Source organism: Lynx canadensis, chromosome C1 (genome assembly GCF_007474595.2).
Source record: "Lynx canadensis isolate LIC74 chromosome C1, mLynCan4.pri.v2, whole genome shotgun sequence".
NCBI lineage: Eukaryota > Metazoa > Chordata > Mammalia > Carnivora > Felidae > Lynx > Lynx canadensis.
Window position 1 is genome coordinate 197,945,349 of NC_044310.1, and position 25,426 is coordinate 197,970,774.

General features: G+C 32.8%; 1 long non-coding RNA gene across 1 annotated transcript; it reads left to right on the plus strand.

The window, feature by feature from the left end:
• The first annotated feature begins 3,225 nt into the window (after positions 1-3,225).
• On the plus strand, positions 3,226-25,203 carry LOC115521247. Its single transcript, XR_003971000.1, has 3 exons — positions 3,226-3,282; positions 14,110-14,115; positions 25,191-25,203. It is a non-coding gene; the product is annotated as an uncharacterized LOC115521247 (long non-coding RNA).
• The last annotated feature ends 223 nt before the right edge of the window (positions 25,204-25,426 follow it).

A 25,426-nucleotide genomic window follows, 5' to 3' on the forward strand; every position in this document is an offset into this window, starting at 1 on the left:
TTAGGGAGAATGTAATGTTAGAGATTTATGTTCAAATTGGCATCTCAAATTTACTATATGTATTCTTAAGAAATTAGGGTGTATTTTAATGAAAATATTACTGTGCTGTAAGAATGAGTGTATTTTATGACTTTCTATGAGTAACTTCTATGTTTTAAAAGAAAACTCAATTTTTTAATAATAACCCTTTTTCTAATAAAATAAACTTAGAGGAAGTCATTGAACATGGTTACTGAAGGAATATATTAATAATTACTTATTTTTAATGAAGACTTCTGCATCAAAAGGTTCTACAATCCACCTTAAGTTTTTTCTTCTTATCTTGCCTTTACCTGTTGGCAAATAGCTTTACCATTGATTTATTTTATATAAGATATTTTGCATTGTTAAATTTTTAGTTCATTCACAAAACCTACTACTTACCCTTTACAGGGTGAGAAATATTTTGTGTTAACAAACATTTTTTTAAAATCAGTGTTTCTTTCTTGCTTTCTTCTGTCTATCCATCCATACACATAGAGAAACACACACACATATATAAACATAATAAGATATATAAATATAATCATCATTAGTATTTAGGACAAACCACCTTCTCTTTGCAGACTTCTTTGGTTAGATCTACCCTCTACACATTTATCAGCAGAAATATACTGTATAAATGTGACTAATCTATAAAATGCATTTTATTTCATTCAGATTTTAAAACATGTATGTATACTGGTTATTGTCTCAGAGAGGTGATACATTTCTTTAGGTTAAGACCTGTCACCTGGTATGTTTAGGCAGGGTTTGAACAATAAGTGTTACCTAATTGAATTTGTAGTGAGGAGGCAGAAGTGCTTTTAAATACTATAAATTTCACAGATGCATAGTTCAACACACTCTTCAGTGATGATAAAACCATCTCTTTAGAATTGTTGGTTTTAGTAATAGCAGTGAATATCAAATCTATAAGTAGTTTTTCTTGTGGTAATGGGATACTGCCCCTTATGGCCACCTTCCAAATCTGCAATATGCATTTTATCTGAAATTACAGCATGTGAGAACAATGTTTAAATGCTTATTAAGCAGCACACTGACTGAACATCACTAAGTTCAAAGTAAAACTTAACTGACTTAAAACACTACTTGAATCTCTTTTCCACTTGTATAGATGTATATGAAACAAGTCCAAAAAGTTTTAACTATAGTAATATTGGTTTCTTTGTACCCCTGAAGCCTATTTTGATGTTTGGCAAACACAGTAGGCAATTGTGATTTTTTTAACTTAAAAAAAAATGCATGAATGAATGACCTCGCACTACAAGAGTGATTTAGTGCTCCACTGAGTTGTAACCTAATGAAAAGTGTGCACTACAGTGGTCTTTGTTAATAAAACGTACTATTACGTATAGCAATTTTGTTAAAAGCTTGATTAAACAATTAATAATGTATACCATATCTAAATTATCTTTAGATAGTTACTGATATTCAAGAATTAAAGAGATGACTTTAAACAATTTGCCAAAGGACAGAAGTTAAAATACTAAGTTTGGCATCATGAGTTTTCTTAAATTTCATCTTTTTACACCATTATTTTAATGCGCTGACATATTTTGCATGTCATAGTCACTTTAGTCAGCACAATTCAGATAAATGAAGTGAAATAAATACAGCTCTTCTATTAGCACAATGATGTTGTAATGTTGAGAGCTGAATGAAATGAAATCATTAATGGAGTTAAAATCACAAGCCCACAAGCAACTTAAGGCTATTGCTTTTTTTTTTTTTTTTTTTTTTTACAGTTTTTACTTTTAAAAAAGTGCTACAGTAAATAATCACTTTTGGGGTGCCTGGGTGGCTCAGTCAGTTAAGTGTCCGACTGGATCTTAGCTCAGGTCTTAATCTCAAGTTCATGAGTTCAAGCCCCACGAAAAAATCATTTTTCATCTAACTGAATCCTTTTATTGAACAAAATCTGAAGTGATCCAAATGATGCTATATTTCTTGAATATGGGAATATGTATGTGTATATACATTTATTACTATATGAATATATACTTATGACATTATTATTTTCATAAACATAAACACTACCCTGAAATGGTCTGTATATATGAAATTTTATTTTTTTTAAGTTTGTTTGTTTGTTTATTTATTTATTTATTTATTTATTAAAAAAAATTTTTTTTTTGAGAGAGAAAGCACACACAAGCTGGGAAGGGATGGAGAGAGGGGGAAAGAGAGAATCCCAAGCAGGGCTCCGCACTATCAGCGCGGAGCCCGATTCAGGGCTTGAACTCACAAATTGTGAGATCATGACTTCAGCCGAAATTAAGAGTAGGACGTTTAACCTACTGAGCCGTCTAGGCACCCCTAGATAAACTTTTTGTAAATCAGTAACCATTTCACATTTTCTTATATTACACTTGTCAATTTTTTAATCTTTAATTCATAGAGGTTACTTAGCCTTAGGTTAGTTGTTCTGTTGATGGTTTTTCAATCAAACAGGCATTAGAGGACTTTAATATTTAAAAAGATATTTTCATATTAGAAAATATAATACTTACCTTTAAAATTGTAATATATGGTTCTTCACGATTTTGAAAACTTGAAAAATGTTCAATAAACTAGCATATAATTATCCATTTAATTAGTTGATGCTGTGATTTAAAAAGTGGAATATTATGTCTCCTTTATTTCAATTACAATATTGTTTACCCACAACTAACTTCTCCAAATAAAACATATTTATCATTTAAACTTAGAAATACTTTTCTTGGGGCACCTGGGTTGCTCAGTCGGTCGAGTGTCTGACTCTGGTTTTCAGCTCAGGTCATGATCCCAGGCTTGTGGGATTGAGCCCCTTATAAGGATCTATGCTGAGTGTGGATCTTGCTTAAGATTCTCTTTCACCCCTTCTGCCTCCCCCCACCCCCCAACTCATCCTCTCTGTTTCTCTTTCAAATTAAAAAACAAAAATAATTTTTTCCCAAATTCTTATACACACAATATTATGTGAATTATCAGGTTTAATAATAACATATATTCATTTGTTATTTTTATGCTGAAGATTGAAGTTGTGTTAATCTAAACCTTGCTGACCCAATTAAAAACCAAATAAAAATTGTCATTTCCCCAAATTCATATTCAAATGGTCATGTGGAAAAGTATTTAGTATTTCGAAAGTTTGTGCTTATTCTTAAATGCTCAGTCCCGGGAGCATTAAATACATTTGTTGAAGGGCGCCTGGCTGTCTCAGTCGGTAGAGCATGGGAATCTTAATCTTGGGGTCGTGAGGTCAAGCTCCAATTGGTAGTAGAGTTTACTTTAAAAAAAACGGAAGTGTAAGTATTATCTGCTGACTTTTTAAAAAAAATTTTTTTTCTTAATGTTTTTATTTATTTTTGAGACAGAGACAGAGCATGAGCAGGGAAGGGGCAGAGAGAGAGGGAGACACAGAATCGGAAGCAGGCTCCAGGCTCTGAGCCATCAGCACAGAGCTCGATATGGGGCTCGAACTCACAGACTGTGAGATCGTGACCTGAGCCGAAGTCGGACGCTCAACTGACTGAGCCACCCAGGCACCCCTCTGCTGACTTATTTTTAACTACTTAGAGATGTAGCATAAATTTTTGGAGGTTTTGTTCCAGGTTCCCCAAATATCTCTGGTACAGAAAACAGGGTAATGGTCATATTTACAGAGATAGTGATATCTGATTTGGGAGAGTCATTTCTATAATTTAGAATAAAAAATTATCAAGAAGTTGTCTAAGAATAATAGTGTGAGGAACTTAATCACTTATATTGTCTTCTTTTTGGTACCAAAGTAATTGAGGTGTTTAAAATCCCAAATGTTAATTTCTCCTTGTCATCCTTTCTTGTAGCTAAACTTTATTTTAGATAACTAAGCTCTTTTTGTTTCCAACGTACAAAGGTTTCCTGCTATGCTAACAAAAAAAAAAAAAAAAAGCATGAAATCTCTTGTTTGAAAACCATGGTTCCCAGGTCTATTCAGGAATCAAGAGACTGAGGGAGATAGCAGTCTTAAGATAAAAATGAAACTATATTTCACCACTTTTAAAGACCATTTGAGGACCCAACAAAGACACAAATGAACATTATAGCGCCTGGAATAATTTTGACAATTATATGAGGAAGTATGAAGTAAAAAATTGGAAGAACAAAACTGGAGGGGTAGATCCTGGGGTTCCAATTTGAAATAGAGTTTGGAATGCATCAGCAAGTAGTTTCCAGATCTCTCTCCCTAATTTTTTATATTCTCATTTTTTTGTGTGTGTGCACATAGGGTTAATTAAAAGTAGAGGTGGCTTACTGAATAATAAAACTCTAAAGAAAGTGAAGCTATATGAAAATAATTTTATTTGCGTTCTTCGATGTAACAAAAAAATAGAAATGAAGAGGATAAATGACCATTATTCTGTTTGTGGTCTGGTACTTCACCTTTGCCCTATTTCTGAAATGGGGTTCTAAGTTTAGAGCTATACTATTAAATTTCCAGAAACAATATATCATGCAAATTTTTTGTGTGTTGCGGAGAGGATGGGACCAAGGACTGTCAGATCCAGCTGGTCCTTAAAAAGACTGAGTCAGTTCCACTGTACATAGACCCCCGCCTTTACTTTAATCTTTTATTTCAGCCTTTCTCCTCTTTGTTCTCCCACCCTGTAAGTACTTAGGTTTGCTCTCCTTTCCTGTTTCTTATATTGGAGTTTGAAGTTACAGATGCCTCCTATTTTCATCAAGCGTAGCTTGTGCGTTATTGCTCTGCTTGCTCTTTGATACACTTTGCCTTGCTTGATAAAAGCAGAAGTAAGAAACATATATTTTTCCACCATTATGTTCATAGAGGTCATTTTTGTCTCTGCACATAGGAAGAATTCTATAATGTTTCAAATGAATGTATATATATGATAACATATACAACATGTAGTAATAACAATTTAACTTAACAGATGTTTCACCAAGTGTGCTAGGCAACAGGGAACTACATTTTTGTGGGTAAAAATAAATAATAACTTATGACATCTGAAATTAATGGTAAGTGCAAAGAAAAATATAGCAGATAAAGTCACAATAACAGATTGGACGGATATTTTAAAAAGGTTGTGCAAAAGAGTCTCTTCCTTGTTGCTTAAAATTTCTTTTTAAAAATATTATCTTAACACAAGGGGATCAAAGGAATCACTAAAAAATTCACCTAGAAAGTAAAAAAAAAATGATACTTGTAATTGTTAGCAGGGGTTATTATTACCTTATAAGAAGTATATCTCTCCTCATTATTTTCCCTGCCTTTGCAGAAGTGGAAAAATAAAACTGTTTAATGAATGTATGGTTTAAATACCCTTTGGAAATCTAAGTTGCTGTTGAAAAAAAAGATGTATAATGCAGTTATATTCCTTTGTTTATGGAGCTAGAAGAGAGAAGGAAAGAAACCCGAGGCTAATAGAAATAGATTACATCTCACTTATGGAACATAGTTTAAAATAATGCATTTTATTGTGGATCTCCCTTCAGAATTCAGACTGAATATCATTTACTTTTTCTATTTAAGTAATAGCCTCAGGGATTTTTTTTAAATCATTATCAGAAGATAACCAAATATATCATTGATGTAGTTTCTTCCTATTACAGTATTATTGACAGAATATCATGTTAGCAATATCACCTTTTATAGTATGGAAGTGGTAAAATAGAAAAAGTTTCCCCAAATGCGTTTTTTTTTAAATAAAAATAGTCTTGGTATATTCTCTTGTCCTGCTGTGTTTTATTGAGAGAGAAGTGATATCAAATACTTTCCTGTGCATTGCTGTGAAAGTGAATATTTATTTGGTCTATTTAAGTTAATATTTTCTTATCTTTTGAATATTTTGCAGATATTTATTATATGATAGTGGTTTAATTTAAAAGAGTTCTCAATATTAGCATTTTTCTACTAAAATTATGAAAAATAAAGATTCAAAATATTTTAACCTAATTTTTATACCTATTTTTAAAGAACAGAAGTGTGTTTTTAAAATAAAGAGTCTATTTAAGTTTGGAATTAAATCAGACATATAGTTCCATAATTGAATGTATAAAACCAGGTACACAGTGAAATTCCCCCTCCTACTGCAGTCCTGCAGAATGGCCCATGTGGAAGTAAACATTTATTGCATATTTCTAAAGGTTTTATTCATTTGTAAACAAGTTTGAATATATATTCTTGCTTGCCTATATGTACCTCAAATTTAGCATATTTTAAAATATTCTGCATATTTTTATGACTTATTCCATAGAGATATTTCTATATTGGTAATATAAAAAACTTCATTGATTTAATATCTACATAGTATTAAATTGTCTAATACACCAATATTCATTTGTATGTCTCCAGTTAATGCCTATCTAGCTTTCCCCTAATCTTTTGCTACTACAATCAGTGATAGAAATTTATGATGTTTTTCACATATAAATATGTAGGGAATGACCCCAGCATAAGAGTTACTGAATATAAAGGTCCAGGATTTTGTAAATTTGATGAATATTTATGTTGCCAAATTTACCCCATTGTTTCATTTTGTATTTGTCACATCAAAAATTGAGAAAAGTTATTTCCCTACAATATTTTTTTCAAGTTTCTATGTTTGTATTAATATGGTAGATGAAGAATAATATTTCAGGATAGTTTCAATTTTTCCTTTCTAATATTAAAAGTGAGGTTGAGGGGCGCCTGGGTGGCGCAGTCGGTTAAGCGTCCGACTTCAGCCAGGTCACGATCTCACGGTCCGTGAGTTCGAGCCCCGCGTCGGGCTCTGGGCTGATGGCTCAGAGCCTGGAGCCTGTTTCCGATTCTGTGTCTCCCTCTCTCTCTGCCCCTCCCCCGTTCATGCTCTGTCTCTCTCTGTCCCAAAAATAAATAAACGTTGAAAAAAAAAATTTAAAAAAAAAAATAAAAAAAAAAAGTGAGGTTGAGAATCATTTTAAAAGCCACTATTTGTATTTCTTTTTCTGCAGACTTCCTATTCATATATTTTTACCATTTTTCTTTAGGGTTGGTTTTATCCGTTTCTAGGAGGTCTTTATGTATGAGAGAGTTTATGTATATTTTCTATGCTATAAACTGCAAATATTTTTCCCAGTTTGTTATTTGTCTTTCGATTTTGATTATGGTCTTAATTTTTAAATTTTGAGTCAAAAACTTAAAAGCCTTTCCCTTCAATTTTGAAGAGTTTGTAACTTATTTTTGACTTCTGATATTTTTATATTTGTAGATTCTGCATTTTAATATATGTTTAAAATTTTTCCTGTTTTTTTTTTTTTGTCAAGTAAACTGGGGATGTCACTTAGTTGTTTTTTTCCTGGATTCCACAAATTCTTCCATCAATATTTATAAAATAATTCTTTTTTTCATATATTTAAAATGTCACCTTTATCAAATGCTATATTCTCAAATGTCTTGGGTTTCTGCTGAGATCCCGTGGAGCTCAAAATATAACTCATTTTAGAGGCGCCTGGGTGGCTCAGTCGGTTAAGCGCCCGACTTCTGCTCAGGTCATGATCTCATGGTTCATGGATTGGAGCTTGACATTGGGCTCTGTGCTGACAGCTTAGAGCCTGCAGCCTGCTTCAGATTCTGTGTCTCCCTCTCTCTCTGCCCCTCCCCTGCTCATGCTCTCTCTCCCAAAAATAAATAAACATTTAAAAAACTTTATTGATGCATTATTTATGAAATCCCAAGTTCATGGGTTATTTTAACATTTAAAAAACAGTTAATTTTGATAGCTACTTCAGGTCACATGTCTAAAATTGAATTTATCATTCTCTCTTAAGACTCATATCTGGGAGTCATTCTTGTCTCCTGCTTCTCACTCACTAATCCTATTGATGCTGACTCCTTAGAGTCTCTTTCCTGTAAATTGTCTCCAACATCAATCTTCCTGTCTCCGTCTTTGACAAAATTGCCATCATCACTCACCTGTGGTCAACTAATCCTGCATAAGTTCAGTCTTCATATGGAAGCTAGAAATCTTCTAAAGAGGTAAAAGTAATCTTGTTTCCTCACCACCACTACCAAGGTAAAGACCTTGAATGGTTTCTCATATTTACTTTGCATTGGTAGATGCTATTATGTTTCTTATTTGTTCAAATATATCAATAGCTTCCTTAGATGGTTTGTCTATGTGTGTCTTTTGCAGTTCTATTAAGATATTATGTTTTTTTTTAATTTTTGAGATATTTTGGCATATAATATTATGTAAATTTAAGGTATACAACATATTGATTTGATATACTAATATTGCAAAAAGATTACCATTATAGTATTAGCTAACATCTGCATCATGTCACATATACTATTTATGTTGTTGGGAGAACATTTATGATCTAATTTCTTAGCAACTTTCAGGTATATAATACTGTATTATTAACTATAATCACTGTGCTGTACATTAGATCTCTAGAATTATTCATTTTATAACTGGAAGTATCCTTTGACCAACATCTTTCCTTTTCCTCCATCTGTGAGCCCATGGTAAACACCATTCTAGTCTTTGTTTCTATGAGATCAGCTTTTAGATTCCGCATATAAATTATATCATACAGTATTTGTCTTTCTGTGTCTGATTTATTTCACTTAGCATAATTCCCTCAAGGTCCATCCATGTTGTGGCACAATGGCGTATTCTTATGTCTGAATAGTATTCCATTGTTCCATTGTTTATACATATACAAAATCTTCTTTATCCATTCATCCATTAATGGACACTTGGGTTGTTTCCAATATCTTAGATATTGTGAATAATGCTATAGTGAATGTGGAAGTGCAGATCTCTCTTGGAGATCTTGTTTTCCTTTTCATTCAATATATTTCCTTTCCATTTAGTCCCAATGTGGGATTCCTGGATCATATAGCAATTCTATTTTTTTTTAATTTGAGGGGGAGAGGAGAGAATGAGTAGAGGAAGGGGCAGAGGGAGAGAGAGAAAGAAGAGAGAGAGAGAGAGAGAGAGAGAGAGAGAGAGAGAATCTTAAGCAGGCTCTACACTCATCATGGAGCCTGACACAGGGCTTGATCCCATGACCCTGGGATCATGACCTGAGGTGAAATCAAGAGTCAGATGCTCAACTGATTGAGCCACCCAGATGCCTTAGTAATTCTATTTTTAATGTTTTGAGGAACCTCCATATTATTTTCTATAGTGGCTGCACCACTATACATTCCTGCCAATAGCATACAAGAGTTCCCTTTTCTCCACATCCTCACTAAAACTTATTATCTCTTGTATTTTTGATGACAGCCATTCTAACAAGGGTGAGGTGATAGCTCATTATGGTTTTGATTTGCATTTCCCTGATGATGAATAATGTTGAACATCTTTTCATGTATCTTTTGGCCTTTGTATGACTTCTCTGGAAAGATGTCTATTCAGTTCCTCTGACCATTTTTTAATCAGATTTTTTTTCTTTTTTAAATTGAGGTGTATGAGTTTTTGAAATATAAATTTGCCTCCTTACCCTGACATTCCCATTTTGGGTGTACTCCCCCACCTCTTTTTTTTTTTTTAATATTAACTGTTTGTGGGAAATAAGGAGGGTATGCAGAGATGTTCTCTGCCTTATGCCAAGCTTCTTTCTCCTCTGTACTCTTGGTTTGTTGTTTTGGGCCAACCATAGCTTAGGCACTCTTACCTGTCTGGCCTGACTTCTCTCTCCTGCTTTAATATGCACACACTCTGCACCCTGTACATGGCAGAGATGAGAATTACATTTACATTTTATGTTGCAGATCCTACAGGTTTCTAAAATTGCTTGATTTGCCCAGCTCCTACCAAGTAACTACTGCAAATATCTACTTTCCTCCCAAGCTTCTTTATGCTCTACACTTGTCTGCAGAAACTGCTGGGAGTTTCAGTCACTCGCTTTCCTGGTGGGATCGTCCTTAGCATATGCTCTAGTTAGATGTGATTCTTTCTTTCCTCAATTCAGTTATATTTCCATCTTGTCTTATGGAAGTTACTATCCATTGATTAGCTATGTTTTTCAGAGCAGATACAATTTATTAATTTAACAAATATATTCTGGCTGGTATTTGGAAAGAAAAGAATAAATGTGTAAACTAGATACGACGTTTAAAAAAACTTTTTCCAAGTGATACTTGTAACTCTCAAAAATATTTTGATTGTATGTGCTTATTGCAAAGTTATGTCAGGAATATTGAAGGTAATCTATAATTTTGCGGATATTTTCATATAAAATTTAATGTAGTTAACAACTTGCGTCAAAATCCTTTACTTTCTACCTGTCTTGCCATTTAAATGAATTTTCTTTTATCGTTGAGGTCTCTAATTTCCTTTTTCCCACTATCTCTTCATTATAATTTATATCAGTATATGTCATTAAGCAAATAATGGATGTTTTTTGAGGATTTGATCATTTGTTTATATATACATCCGATAGGGTATCAGATGCCTTCCTTTACCATTCCACAGCCAGATGCCCCATTCAATTCTGAAATAATGAAAGCCTTGCCTATGTTTCTTCATTGCCTATTGCCTTAAGATTCCTTTCTTGTTAGTCATTTGCTATTGCCTAGAATAAAATCTCTGTTTAGTGAGAAGATCATGTTTCTCTGTGATACAAGTCTTTATTCAATTTTGTTTCATACCCTAAGTGGCACAGACACAAACCTATTTACAATTTAGATCTCTGGTTGTACTTATTTTGTTTCTTCTTTCTTCCTTTAGTTCTCAATTCATTTATCTTCCTGATTCAAAGTAATATCATTCCTGATAACATTATATCAGGAAGTCAAAAACATATTCCACTGAGATAAAATAAAATCATGATCAGTATATATGATTAAAATTAGTGTAGTTTAATCTAAAAAATCCATACTTCTGTTATTTGTGGCTTTCCCTCAGCAAATGGATTGTGTTTGCCCAGGTGACTGAGTAATGAACATTGTCAAAAAAATACCCCCTTTAGAATTCTTAAAATATATCAGCTGATAGTATCTCCATAATAATGATCTAACCATTTCCCTTTTTAATCTCTTAGTTCTTCCATGCTTTTCTCAGTCTGTTTTTGTTCTTGTTTCTTTCTAAATGCATGTATGAACACATGCATACCCATCCTCTGTTCCTTTCAATTTTACATATTTTGGAATAATTTTGAATAGTTTGAGAATTATAAACCCTTGAAATATTTTCCTTATATCCTACATTTTTATGAAGTATAATATGTCCATGGGATGATATTAATAATTAAGAATGGAATATTCTTGGGGCACCTGGGTAGCTCAGTAAGTTCAGCATATGACTGTTCGTTTTGACTCAGCTCATAACCTCATAGTTTTAGAGTTTGGGCCCTGTGTCAGGTTCTGCACTGGCAGTGTGAAGCCTGTCTCTATATCCGTCTCTCTGTCCCTCTCCTGCTCATGCCTTCTCTCTCACTGTCAAAATAAATAAACTTAAAAAAATGGAATATTCTTAAAAAAACAAATAATCTGATTAAAAGATGGGCAGAGGCCCTGAATAGATATTTTTACAAGTAAGATATACACATGGCTAACACACATATGAAAAGATGCTCACCATCACTAACATCAAGGAAATGCAAATCAACAGCATGGTAAGATATTATATCACACCTATCAGAATAACTAGTATCAAAAGGATGTGGAGAAAAAAGAATGTTCATGCAATATTGACAGGAATGTAATTTGGTGCCGGTACAATGGAAAACAGTATTAAGGTTTCTCAAAAAATTTAAAAAAATTAAATTACATATGTATTGGAATTACATACTATCTGGTATTCCACTATTGAGTACTGACCCAAAGAAAATAAAAACACTAATTTGAAAAGAAATATGCATCCCTATATTTATTGCATCATTATTTACAATAGACAAAACATGGAAGCAACCCAAGTGTTCATCAATAGATGAATAGATATAGATGTGGCACATACATATATACATATACACACATATACATATATGTATATGTGTGTATATGTATAGTGGAATACTACTCAGCCATAAAAAGGATGCACTTTTACCATTTATAACAACATGGATGGGCCTAGAGTGCATTTTGCTAAGTGAAATAAGTCAGAGAAAGACAAATACCATATGATTTCGCTTATATGTGGAATCAACAAAACAAAACAAAACAAAACAAATGAATAAACAATCAGAAAAAGCAGAAACAGACCCATAAATACAGAGAACAAACTGGTGGTTGCAGAGGGGATGGGGTAAGGGTGGGTATGCAAAATGGATGGAGGGAAGTGGGAGGTACAGGTCTTCCAGTTATGAATAAATCATAGGGATGAAAGATACAGCGTAAGGAATATAGTTAATGATATTGTAATAGCATTGCATAGCTGCACTTATGGTGAGTATACCATGGCATATAGACTTATCAAATCACTATTGTATACCTGAAATTGGTGTATATTGTGTGTTAACTATACCTCAACAAAATATATTACACATACATAATTTCATATATACATACGTATATATACATTATGTATGTATATATATGTGTGTGTGTGTGTGTATATATATATATATATATATATATATATATATATATATATAAAATTTCAAAAAAATAATGGAATATTTTTAAAGCTTAAAAACTGCTGATTCTTCCCAGGATATGATATATGGAAAAGTCAGAATGGGAAATAAGGACAAGGAAAGTTATAAATGGCGAAATGAATATAAAAGAAGATAGATTATGCATCTTTCATGAGTATACATTTGAAAAAGACTTCTTTTTCAAATTTGGTAAAATCTGCATACTGACTGGTCTAAAACCACTAAATTAATTTTCTTCTCAAGCTTAAATGCATTTGAAATAAATTCTTTTGATTTGTATGCAGAAGCATAATCCTATTATCTCTTTGCAAAAGTGTTTTTGTTTTCTTTCATAATGAGGAAGAAGTCAGAAGAATAAAGTGCTATTTAGAATTGTTTTCTGAGTTATTTTTCTAAAGGATATATATGTTTCCCACTTGAAAGGTAAAAATTCTCTTTTGAAAATAACATTCCAGTGTAACAGATTAAATAGTGATAATGTAACTTAATACTTTATCAATTGTGTCTTTGTAAAATTTTACCAGTTTTTATAAGCATTATAGTCCTTGAATAAATATAAACATATTAGTGACTGATAAAGTAACTATGAAAATCAGCTCCACAGCCAGATTCTCTTTACCTCCATAAAGCATTACATAAACATGTTCTAGAAATTAATAATATGTAAGAACTCACTATTATATATTTAGGTGTGGGGGATATCTTTTATTTTTTATTTATTAAAATTTTTAAATGTTTTATTTATTTTTGAGAGAGAGAGAAATAGATTTATAATCTATTTAAAAATATTAGCAACACAATATGGTTCTGTCATAAAGATATAAATCATAGACCACTATGATAATTTTTTGAGCTCTTTGGCTATGTTCAAAGTTTCTTTTTTAGTTAGTATCTTTTATTACAGAAAAATTCAAACACCCACAAAAGTAGAATGGTGCAATGAACTTCCATGTACCATTACTCAGCTTCAAAACTATCAGCTTTATGTCATCTAAAATTCCTTTCTTTTCTCCCCTTCTGTTTCTTCTCCCTTTCCCTTTTTTCCTGAAATGCTTTAAAGAAAATCCTGACATCATATCATTTCACTCATAAGTACTTCAGTATATTTATCTAATAGTTAAAAACTTTAAGAAATAACCATAATAGTATGATTACATGAACAATAATTCCTTAATATCATCTAAGACCTAGTCCTTATTCAGTTTCCTTCAGTTGTATAGAATTCATTTTAGCTATATAAACTCAGTGAAATATTCAAGAAATAAGACTATTAATTTTATCCTTTCATCAAAATAAGAAGAAAATAATGGATCTAGTTTTCTATGCCTTTATCTTCTAAAGTAAAATAACAACTGTCGTCCTACAGAGATTGCCTCTTAATTATCTACACTATTTCTCAATGGAATGCCTGTGTTTATTCTCATTTCAGCTTAGAAGGTCAACAAGTGCATAAACTTCTTGCTTTGTGATGGCAATGTGATGTCATGTAGGTTTTCAGAGAAAGAATGCAATTAGTGTCAGGTGCATCAAATCACTGCAGGTAATTGCAATCATTTTTAAGGAAAAACAAGAGGAAAGAGAACTCTCACAGACTTAAAAAAAATAAGTTAACAGCTCTATGGCAGCTTACATGGGGCCTTGCTATTCAGCAACCAAATTACAGTGGAAGGAAAGATTATAACATAAATTCAAATTGCATTACATATCTAAAACTCATATTCTAATTTTAAAACAAATGTTTGCTTGTGTGAATACTTACATATTTAATCTTACAAATTATATTTTATACTTTGAATTTTGGTCATATTTTAAAAGATTACCTAAATATATTTATAAAGCTATAGTACACATTTTAAATTTGATTATTCTCACAATAAGGAAGGTGAAACATGCTAAAAAGCATCCAAAAGCTTGTAAAATTTTTATTGGTTGTTTTTTTTTCTAAGATATAATTTCCCAGTGAGGTATTAGATTAAGGATTTATAGAGATGATCTTTTTCTAATTATAAACATGTAAATATAAATATATATTGAGTTACTTCATAGACCAAAAAGTGGCTAATGACCAACAAGGAAGCACTTAGAATTAGTCTTACATTACTTTATGAGTAATAATCAGTATTTTAAACATAATATTCTGCTAGGATGCTTATAGTTCATCAGGGTATTTTCTTGCATTTTTTCTAAATAATAAATCCTACATACATAAAGATCAACAATAAAAGTTAAGTGAGATTCAAAGGTAAAAATGGAAGCCATTCTATATATCACACCCAGTCTGGATATAGACACATATTGCTTATATATTATAAATTTTGAATTGTGTATACAATATTCACTCAGGAAACCAAATGTGTGAAATCATATCATCATGTCTATTCTAATTATCCTTTTATTTGTAATTTTTCTTTTATTATACCTGTATCAGAAAAAAAAAAAAGGATGTTTAATAGGTTTGTGGATCCCAGGAAAAGAGTTTAGAACACAATGAAATATTAGGATATGGAGAGTCATAAAAATAGTGGAATGTTTATTATTTGAAAAAAAAAAGCTAGTAATCATGGTTACAAAGTTTCTAATTACTTGAGCTAACAAAAGGAATAATGTATCATTTTTTCCTTCATACTGTCAGGGGAGAAGAATTTACTCTACCCTTCAAGGTCCTTCCAGCTGGACTAAGAATCAAATTGACATGAGACACATTAACAGGAGAAAATCAAATTTAATAGCCTATATACAAAGAAAGCACACAGAAATGAAAATTCCAAAGACAGGCAACATGATGCTTATATGAGTTAAGGATGGGAGTAGGCATCTGAGGATACAAAGGTGAGAAAAACCATTAGTAGGAAGGTGACAGGAGATGTTTGGAAAACAAAGGTTGCTCTATTATGCAGTTAAGTTTCTTAGGCAAAGCAGAATCCGTTAACAGTTCTCTTTCTGATACAAACAGGCAGTTAGAGGGGGAGATAGAGCTTTTTCTGAATCTGCTGGGTTTGGATTGTTTTTAACTCAAAATGGTATTCATGCCAAAATGGCCCATTTTAGGGCAGCCTGACTTTGGCCCATAAGGTAGGAAAAATATCCATATATATTTCAAACAATTTTGGCATGATGAAGAGAATCTACTTAGGTATACAAGTAATATTAGTGGAATAAATTTCAGCCAACCTCAAAACAATTTTATAATTTTAATACAGGACATCTAAATAAACATTTAAACAGAATTGAAGGAGAAAAATAAATAGTAAAAGACTCCCTCTTAATCCACATTACCAGTTCTGTTAGAGTAGACAGGCTTTAATTGGATGCCTTGAAGGCCAGCAAAGTGGGAATCAAGGCCCATTATCAGGAAACTTAGCAACCTCTCCTGGCAGTACTCCATAAACAGGGCCACAAGAAGCCAGATGAAATCAGACAAGCCCAAGACAAAGAAGGCTGAGACCCTGAACCAGTAAGGGAGAAAAGGCATGAAACCCTGCTCTCAAAGAAATTCCCTCCCCAGACAATAAATATCCCAACCCCTTAGTTTACAATTGTCAGTAAAAGGTAGAGAACCAGGCCCTAGGTGTTAGCTATTTCTTGAACTCACCTGCTCTCACATCTTCAGAGTGTACTCTTTCTTTAATAAACTCTTCACTTGTACCACTCAGCCACTGTCTGGTCTGTCCTTGAATTCTTTGCTTGCAACCTCCAGGCAACATCCTGGAGATGGGCTGAGTGGAGGCCTCAGGGCCCGATGTCTCCCCAGTTCATCCAGCAACAGTTCCTTTTCTTAAATTTATCTGCTTTGGACCATATCTAGTTTTAGTTCTTTTGGTGAATAAGGGGTGTGTGTGTGTGTGTGTGTGTGTGTGTGTGTGTGTGTGTGTGTTTGATATAACACATCTGAGCAAACTATACTGTTTCTCCAAAATGAAGATGAGAATTAATTCTCTTTATTCTGTGAACTTCCTATCCCTTAAGAGTTTATTTTTTGTCTTTGTTTTATCAGTTGGAGATCTTTATAAATTTAATTAATAAAGCTAATCTTTGTTTTTGTATCCATATACTTAAAACAGTTATCTTTGACTTCATACAATGAATGATGGGGACTTTAGTATCTATTAACTTTTTTCCAATCTGCTTCCACATCTCTAATTCTGCATAATAATACTTTAATAATTTTAGGTATTAAAATATATATTAACTATAATTATCTTTAATTTTTCTCTGTAGATTCATTCTGAAAATGGATTTTAATAAATAGCATTTGTAATTTTATGATTATGTAGCTACTATAACGTGGTTTGATTTGTGGGTATATGAGTATAATTCTTTACCTCTAGCAAAACTTTTTTGCCTGCAGGTTTATGTATATGCATGCATATAGAACAATAGGATTCTATTTTCTAAAATTTAATCTCTTGCTTAGAATTATGTCATATTTTCAGTTACTATATTTGAACAAGCATTTTCAAAAACTGTTCTGTTTTTCCAAGAATTTCCACCTACACTTAGTTTTATTTTTTGTCAGGAAAAAATGTTTGCTGTCTGTCATATTACTAACATAGTCTAATTCTTTTATCACATCTTGAATGTGCTAATCTGAAATAATTTCTTAGTAGATCCTTTGGTCAGCTGTCATTCTGGAATTTATTTATTTTTTTTATATTCCTGTCTTATATACAAAGTTTCTTGAATTTCAATTTATGCCTCTCAGTTCCTCTCTTGAATTTCTCATTCATTGTGTTTAAGCAAAGATATCTTCCAGTAATTTAAAAGAAAAAGCATAGAAATACATTTTCTGAATTACTAGATGTTTGAAATGTCTTTTTTTTGGCTTTTATATTTCATTGATAATTTCACTGCCAGAGTTTTCAATATTCAAAATCATTTTCCACAAAATCATTTCCCATTGAAGACATTTTTCCATTGTCTTTCAGAATCCAGAGTTGCTAATAAGGTATCAAGTGCTAGCAGACTTTATCTTAAGAGGGTGAGGAGAGGAAGGTTCTACATGTTTTTAGGATCTTTTCTTGCTCTTTGTCCTGAAATTTAACCAGGTATGTCTAAGTACGTGCATTTTTATTCTGCCCTTTATGACATCTTTTATTATGAAGACTCCTATGTTTATTTAGCCATGGAACAGTTCATGGTATTTCTTTAGTAATAACTAAGAAAATAACTAAGTAATAACTTACCTCCATTCCCTTTTTCTGGTAAACAAGTATGTTTATTGATGTTGACCTTCTTGAATTGATCTATATCTCTCCTTCTCTTCATATATCCTATCATTTTACTCTTATCCTCTACATTTGGGGGACTTTTTTCATTTTTAGTACTTATATTTTGTTTTTATATTCACTATTATAGTTTTCATTTCTATGAATTTTTCTTATTCTGTGATTGCTTCTTTGAAATAAGAGTTTTTTTTAAATGTGCAGTATGTCTTTTTGAATCTCTCTAAAAATGCTGATTATGATATTTCTGAACTTTGAATTATTTGTTTCCTTTCTTACCCATGTTTTTCAGTTTTCTCTTGCTTTTGTTGCATTTGTTTTCCTTAGTGTTTATTGTTTGCACATACTTATGAATGAAAAATTAAATGGATTACTATAGCTGACTTGTTCCAGATTCCCTGCCATTGTAGTGCAGTTCTCTAAGTGGTTGTGCTGATTACAGGCCCCATAATAGTAGAAGTACATGTAGATTGGCAAACCTGTACCTTCTGCTCTCCTTACCTGTCAGTCAGGGTGAGACAGTGGGAAAGGGAGGCTTATCACTAAAAAGAAAACAGCATCCACATTCATTAAGCCTTCCCTTCTCTTGAGCTGACCTTGACTATGACTCCCTTTGCATGGGTTAATCTGCTGTGCTATCCCATTCACATTCTCTGCACTTGAACAAATGTCTTTTGTCCTTACTGTTATTTCAGCAATTGAAAGATAGGAGGAGGTAGCAGGGGGCAAAACGTGTGCCCAGTTCATAATCATGAACCGGAAATTTAAAACATATTTGAGAATGTTATTAACTTTTTAAATCACAACAAATTGTGAGTTAACTTAATATACGGGTGAAATATTTTACATGGAATACTTGTAAATCACTGAAGTGACAATTTGTTACATAAATCTTGTAGCACATAAAATAGAGAAGTAGTTTGTGATGTAATAGCAGCTATTGCATTCTAACATTTATTGAACATGTCTTGCTTGTGTCAAGCAGTGTTTTGAGTTCCTTACATGAATTGATGTTATTCGTATACACAAGACTCCTGTGAATTTTATACCTCTATCCACGGTATTTTACAGAAACTAAGCCTAAAACAGTTAAGAGATCTATTCAGGGTGAAACGGCTGCTAAATGACAGAGCCAGGTCAATCCTGTAGTCTAGCACCTGAGCCTGCATGCTTCACGAAGTCCCTATTGTGATAAAAATATGATAATCACAAAAATAAAATTATGTATGAAAATCCAAAATTTACTGGTTGTTTATGGTAGTAATATAAAATATTTATTTTTAATAAATTTGTTAAAAGTTTTTTTAAGAGGAGTTGTTCAAATGTGATGTGTCTGAGTTTTAGACCTAGATCTACCCCCAGTTCTACCACATGCTAGTTTTGCAACTAGTATCCATTTATTTACTTTTCTGCTTTTCATTTTTCTTCTCTATAACATGTTCATTTCATTCCGCATGAAATATATATTAAATGCTACTTTCCAGGCTCTATTCTAGGAATGTGGGAGATAGTGATGAAAGAGAACAAAGTTATTTTCTCTAGGGAATTTATAATCTAGAGGGAAAAATAGCCCATCAATCAGTCGAACAGTGAAACTAGCTTATTTCTGAGCAATTCTTCCATTTAGAGCTAGTAACCTGGGCAAAATAGATCACTTGTTAGACAAAGCATGGGGGAGCTACCCAAGTAGCAAGATTTGCAGGAGTCAAAATCCTGGAGAGAAGGGAATTCTAGATAGGTGAACCTGACAGTTCAAGCTGTTTTTCTTCTTGCTGATTTCACTTCCAAAACAGCTGTTGAGAGACTAAGTAGCTGAGTAGGATGTGGAAGCTGAAACACTGAAAAACAGACAGGGGTTTTTCAGCAATCAAAACTTGGAAATAATCAGGGCCTACAGACCAACAGCTCTCTTGCAAACTTCCTAGCTTTCAGATGAGACCTTGAAGGATTACAGCCTAGGAGTAGGAATCACCCAATCATAGCCTAAGATTCACAAGGACTGCGACCAGTTTTGAATCAGCTCAGGGCCTTGAAGATAATCTATTCCTGAAGATAATCTAACCTAAATGAATGCCAGGGCTAAGGAGGACATACTGATGGTTCTAAGCAAAGATAGACATGTTTTGCTCAATTTGAGAGTAGGAAAGAAAAATTCTTGGTCCTGCTGAGGGTTTGTTGGATTAAATGATTATAGGATCTGTATTGAAATGGGGAGTGAAAGCAAGAGAGGATTCATAGGCTGGGAAATATAGGAATGGCTTTAAAGATGGAGGGCATGGTAACTGGATGCAGGAAGTTGTGATCAGTAAGCTAGTTTTCCCAAATGAATAGTTCAAAGACTGAGAGATAACAAACTTCAGATATGGGAAAGTGGTTGCTGAGGTGAAGGAGAAGATAATTGAACAAGAAGAAAGAATACAGCTAGCTAGTTGGAGGAATTATCCAAATTGGATGATTAGTTGCATAGAATGCTGGCAGGGATTAAACTGAGGGAAGTCAAGGCCTCTTGAATTAAGAAGTATTAGAAAAGTTATGAGATTCATATGTTCTCTAAGGAGATTTCAACTTTAACAGGAAAAACATTCAGAAGGGAGAAAAAAAAATAAAATAAAACCCAAACCGTATCCTTTAGCTATAGATCATTTTTTCCTTCCTTCTTTTCAATATGTTTATTCCTTCAGTCCTTAATTAAAAAAATGTAACTTGAGGAAGGAGATTTTCAATTACTTTGAAATTATAGACAAGTATTGAGAGGAGAAAACCTTAAATTTTATAGCTATTATTTTATTACAATCATAAGTAAATTGCTATTCTTCCCAGTAATTTTTGACAATGGAATAATGACCTAAACTCACTGTGTAACATCTGGTATACCTTCTGTTGACTAAAAATCAATTAGAATTTTTAATGATTTCTATGTAACATCTGTATAACGATCTGATTCAGAGCCAAATTAAATGGCCTTTCTGGTGATGGTGTAGAAAGATACATTCATGGCTTTAAAAACTAACTGCTGTCTCCTAGAGTGTACAATTTGAAAATATTTGGCTTGTCTTTCCTGACTTGGTTATCAGATTTAATTTATGTGGTTAATAGTATACATTGTTATATCTTAGTAGACTGTGGGACCCAAGATCAGAATTCATTGTTTAAATTTTTGAACCCTTCTTTTAACTCTAGCACTTGATTTTTTTTTCAAACAGTTTTTTAGAGTTGGAAAACAGTTTCAAGTAATCCCCAAATAATTAATTGCTGATGTTGTAATTTTCATCCTTCTGGTTTATCTTGAGCTATTGCCAGTGTTGTTTAAATCTTCTGATTAGGAGGGTCAGATGCAAACAAATATAATGGAGTGATTGAAAACTCGGTAGGCAAAGTTGGATGCTCTTTTCTAATCAACACTGATTCTAATGAACTCAGATGCCAGTTCTTAATCCTTTATTAATTATATTAATATATAGAAATCATTTTTATTGCCCTGTGATAATTTTTGGCATCTCTGTTCTTCAAAAGGGTGCTATTACTTAAAAATAAAATGAAAATCCTTTCACCAAAATTGAAATTAATCTGTAGATGACTGGTGCATGATATTGAACTCTGTTGCTTATATTCTAAATGTAACTGATTTTGGTTAATAGTAGCCATTTCTCAGTGCTAAAAGCTCAGCCATTAATTTTTTTTATATAAAATTCTCTTGACATATTGCACTGTTTCCTGCTGCTCTGATTGCTTTGGGAATACCCTTTTCAGGTTTATTTCGTGCATAATATGTCTGTGGTCTGTGATATCTTCTAGTTTTTTCAGAATTTTGAGTTCTTTTAATTTTGTCATAGATTTCTATGCACATTTGTTTTGCTGGTACAAAGAAATTACAAAACATGTTGATGATTTCCTAAACATATCTAGAGGCTTTGAATAGTTTTGATAAGAACAGGAATGTATTTATGAAATATATGAAAACTCCAAAGTTAAGGGCAATCTAAACCAGTGTATATCAAAGCTTAGCGTGCATACTTGTCACCTGGGGATCTTGTTAAAAAGACAGATTCAGATTTAGTATGACTGAAGTGAGGTCTGAAATTATGCATTTCTAATAAGCTCTCTGTGATGCCTATGCTGCAGGTCCTCAGACCATAATTTAGGAAACAAAGATATAAATAACTTTATGTTTTGATATGCTTGATTACTTTTCATCAAGTAAAACTTCAAATTTTAGCAAGTGTATTAATTTTTCTCTTGTTGCAGATAATATACTATTCTTGCATCTTTTGACTATAAAACTTCTTAGGAAAACAATCTAATCTTGTTTATCCAGTTTTTCATCAACTCTGCTGGGACCACTTACAATCAAATTTATGCCCACATTACTTTCCATGACTGTTCTTTTAATGTTCTGTATCAGCTCACTCATCTCCAAACCAAAGTTATTTATGTTCATTGCTCATAGCAAATTAGGGGTAGAGGGCAAAGCCAAGCGTTCAAGGAGACAAGGAACATTCTACATCAGGGTAATCGTGACAAAAGAATCTATGGTGCTAGAGATCTTGGTATTTAAGGAACTGAACGTCATAGGAAGAAATCCCATGCGTCAAATGGATATCATGGGACCATTACCTTCAGTTAGACATGAATATGTTCTTATGCTGCTAGATAATGTTAAACCACAATAGTTGGGTTCGCATTAAGACTTCACCCTTACTTGTGAGGGTTACCATATACATATAATGTATGTATATATTGTACATAACATATAGAAAACAAGGAATTTTGAGCTGTTAAGCTTTGAGCCTTATTTTCCCCTTGGACAGTTGTGAACCAGAGGACAAGTTATGATGTGCAACACAATAGCTCTTCTCACACCCACACACCCACACACATGCACGCATGCATGTTTGTATTCATATAATACACATAGTACACACACCCATAATAATGGCTCACACCAGTGTCTGCAGTGCACCTTCCCATTTGATCACTGAGACCAATGTATGCACTACTTCCATTGCTGTATTAGCTTTTATTTCTCCTTTGGTATCCTTGTTATTAGTCCTGAGATTCCTTTCCATTAAAAAAAAAACAAAACTCTTAACCAGTATAGTCCTTTTCTTGCTTCTCCCATCAACCAAAACCCCATAAATCATCCTCCATCAGCATAATGCTACTAGTATCTCTAAAGTCCTTGAGCTATAACTGCTTATCTGTGAAATTAATGAGGAGAACAGACTGACAAGTAATACTCATTTCCAGGTTGGATGCATTAGTTTAGATATCAAGATATTATTACATATGAATTTTTATTCCCTCAAATAATCCACAGTGATAATCATACTTTTACAAGATATTTTTGGAGGGGACATCATTATTTTGATACAGTGAAAGCAACCTAAAAAGCATTAAAATGATAGTCTAGTATTTTTATAAACCAATATTTATTACTTTCTTTTGTATTTTTTCTTAACTTTATCTATTAGAGAGGTATTGTCTTATCCTCATTTCAATTAATAAGTTTTAATAGGTAATATACTGGAAATTATCAATTGTAGCTTCAAAAAAAAGCTTATTTATAATGGTTTCATGTGTGCATTTTTCCTCAGTAATTTTCACTGGACACCTTGGGTATTTAATAAAATATTGACACATTATTGATCTATAAATTGTCATGCCAGTCTCTAATTTCTAAGTTTAAAAGTAATTCTATATCGTATTTTTATTCATTCGATTGTTCATTGAATGAGTTGTTCAGAAATTCCAATCAACATCATGGTTTATTTCCATTAGTCAGTACACTGTACATAAATATAGATCACTGATCTTGTGATGCTTCTCTACGTTTTATTAGGTTTAAAGTCATTTAGCACCATGCTCATTTGTCACAAATAGTAGTTGCACATGGTCATTAATCACTTCTCAATCTCTGTTTTCCCCCAAATAGTTCTTGTAATATAACATAGAATTTCTGATAATGAGGTATACCCAAGTCCCATAAAATGATTCTGTTGATTCCTATGTTTTTCATACTTCATTTTAATTTCCTTTTATGTTTTATTTGGAAATTCATTTTTTCAAGGTTAAGAAACACAAGATCTAATTTTTCTTCTCCTCCTTAAGTATAGTCATGAACACATAATAAATACATGATATAAAGAGTACATTTTAATACAGAGATCACCATTGTATGTTCCTTATGAAAAAGAAAGGGAACTCTAAAATTAAAAAAGAAAATCTTCCGTGGTCAACCTAAGCCCAGATGGCTAGAAGTATATCCTTGGTCTAAATACTCTGCCTGATGTAAACATCATTATCTGCTTCCTGTACCATATTCCCCTGAGATCTACAGTCGAAATTGGACCTTGAGTGGTAGATGCTTTTCTCTCACATCAGAACTTATATTCCCCTTTGGGACCTTTGCACTTTGTACTTGAAACTGTTGCTCTTGTTCAGGCAAGACTTTGTGACCATGTGTGTTTTCCCAACATCCATTTCTGTTTCCTAATGGGCTTATCTTTCTGCCTGTCTATCTCCTATAAGCCATTTAACAGCTATCTGTTTCTGCTCAGATGCTCCATACCTGTTCTCAAGTCTATTCTGGGAATTTCTAACAGGTATTAGCTGATTTATAAAAGGGTGCAGTTCTGAAACTTAAGGGAACTCTGGTAGTGACAATGACTGTATTTTTTCTCATTTTTATTCTGATTTTGGTTATGAAAACATTCACCAACCATATTTTAATCATGTTCATTTTATTCAAGGCTGTTTTTTTTTTCCCCAGGACACAGAAACCCACTCAAAGTAGCTTAAATATTTAAGTGTATAACAGTATTGTGGACATGAAGTATAATTGAGCATTCTAGAGACAGGTGCTGAGGTATTAGAGGACAGGGTGATGACTCCTTACCTCTCACTCTGTCCCTGGGGCCACCAGCTCTCTGCTTTAACCTTCTGAATGTTTGGTCTATTCTCCTCTCAGAAGAAGGAGATTCCTCTGCTTCTGTTAGATTTTTTTTTTCTTTTTAATAACTAAAACTCTTAATATAAGAGTTTTATATTATTTTATAAATATATAGCTGGATTATTATAAGAAAACTCAGTATGGTCAAATATACAGTCAGCTGTAACAGAAAATATGATTCAAACAGCCAAAGACCAATTCATACAACAGAGGGTGTTTGTAGAGAAGTTCCCCAAACATGGCCACCATAATCTGCTACTTTGATCTATGCATGTCTTAGCAGTATCATTGTTATGCACAAGTAATGTTTTCTTTTTCTAAAGTTCTTTTTTAATGTTTATTTTTGAGAGAGAGACAAAGGGCAAGTTGGGGAGGAGCAGAGGAGCAGAGAAGCAGGCTTCTGGCCCCAAGCTATCAGTACAGAGCCCTATGTGGGGCTCGAACTCACAAACTATGAAATCGTGACCTGAGCCAAAGTCAGACGCTTAACCAACTAAGCCACCCAGACACCCCACAAGTAATGTTTCTTTCATGAAGACAGTATAGGATCAAAATAAAAAAAAATTTAAAGAGCATAGGATCTTAAAAGGTCTTGTATAATTTCAAAGCCAGTGATTTAAATTTTAGACATGATAGCAATTATCTGTAAAAAGCACTGTAA